Source organism: Elephantulus edwardii, unplaced genomic scaffold (assembly GCF_000299155.1).
Source record: "Elephantulus edwardii isolate Elephantulus edwardi_28Jun2011 unplaced genomic scaffold, EleEdw1.0 scaffold00002, whole genome shotgun sequence".
Taxonomy (NCBI): Eukaryota; Metazoa; Chordata; class Mammalia; order Macroscelidea; family Macroscelididae; genus Elephantulus; species Elephantulus edwardii.
This window is the reverse complement of record NW_006399752.1, coordinates 28184359-28185886: the sequence shown is the minus strand read 5'-3', so window position 1 is coordinate 28185886 and position 1528 is coordinate 28184359. Positions and strand designations below refer to the sequence as shown.

General features: G+C 54.5%; 1 pseudogene; it reads right to left on the bottom strand.

Annotated features, from left to right (window-relative positions):
* Positions 1–385: 385 nt before the first annotated feature.
* Positions 386–1316, bottom strand: LOC102853231 (annotated as a pseudogene).
* Between the last annotated feature and the right edge of the window lie 212 nt (positions 1317–1528).

Below are 1528 nucleotides of genomic sequence, written 5' to 3'. Positions count from 1 at the left end.
AGGTTGGTCTCCTAGGGAGGGAAAGGGGTGCTCCATTATGGTTTAGCCAGGTGGGAGAGGCTGGTCACTCCCTTTGTTGACATGTTGATATTCTTTAAATCCTTCTCCCTTTGACTTTGGACCATGGCCTGACACTGCTGCTGCTGCCACAGCCATCCAAATGCCCACAACACATGGACAGTGGAGCAAAATGCCAGTCCTTCATCCTCCTGATGTGTCTGACCAGACCCCTGTGATCTTCACCATTTCCAGAGCTGAGTTTCAGAAGTGGACACTTGCCGGTCCACTACACGGAGGGAGGGCGTTCACAGCACCTTTGTCTAGCACAATATGGCATCTGAGTGGGCTTTTTTTCCTCTCAGTGAGCCAAGCCTTTTCACTGTTCTCAGAAGACACCTCCTGTCACTGAGGGTCCTGGGGCCAAGGCCTGAGCCACAGCCATCCGCTTCACGCTGAGGATGAGGTGGTCGTAGCAGAAGCCAAACAACCCAGCAATGGTGTGGACAGCTCCCTCGCGCCAGTGGGAGCTGGTGAAGGTGCAGCCCTTGGACTGCCCGGTGGTCTTGGAGATGCTGGAGATGGAGCCAAAGGGCTGAAGAGTTCCTGGGGTCAGTCCACTGCGTGTCCTCTGGCAGTGGCCAGGTGTGCGGGTGGGCTGCGTGGACTCCCGTGGCCACTGGCGCCTTCACAGAGGCTCAGTGGCACACATTGCCCCGTATTGCTCTGGGTGCCCTGCACAGGCCCCAGCTCTCCAGGCAGCCTCTCCTCCCTGGTGGCCAGGCCCAGATGCTCAGCCAGCTCCTTCTGCATGGAGCTTGGCATTGTCCATGAGGGGTGGCGGGTGGTCCAATGATCCCTTGGCAGATGTGGCAGGACAGTCTTCTGGCCCTTGACCTTGTTCTTTGGGTCCTCCTCCTCCTGGAAGTTCAGGTCCTCTTTGCCAGTGATGAACGTCGTGGACAGGTCATTGCTCACTGCGGTGGTGGCCACATTGGGCCCTCATGGGTCAAGTTTGGAGTTTGCAAGTTTCTTCCAATTCTTCCTCTTTGTGACAGCCTTGAAGCCTCCCAGGTTTCAATCCTGAAGGTCCGGACAGCCTTGAACTTCTTGCTGTCTTCATCTCCCTTGTACGCAGTGACTGTCTTGATGTCTTCATCAATGACCTCTGTAGGAGGCGACACTAGCAGTCACTCAGGTGCTAGGTTGCCGCCCCAGTGTTCCTTGATGAGTTCCCTGATGACACATTTGCCTTCCTCACCCTCCTCTTCTACCCAGTCGGCCCAGTTGGGCTTCAAATCAAAGTCTCCGGTGGGCATTGCAAGATCCCATCCCCGCAGCCTAAGCGAGCATCTGGTGTCTGGAGTGTTGCTTCCACATAAAATGAAATCCCTAACAGTTTAATCTTTCTTGTTTATCATGACGTTTCTTATAGCTCCAGCGATGAGGATTTGTCTTCTGTAGGTGAGGGACGATCTGCACTGAAGGCCACAATCTGTTTTCATCAGTCTGTGCTTTGAGATCTGCTTTC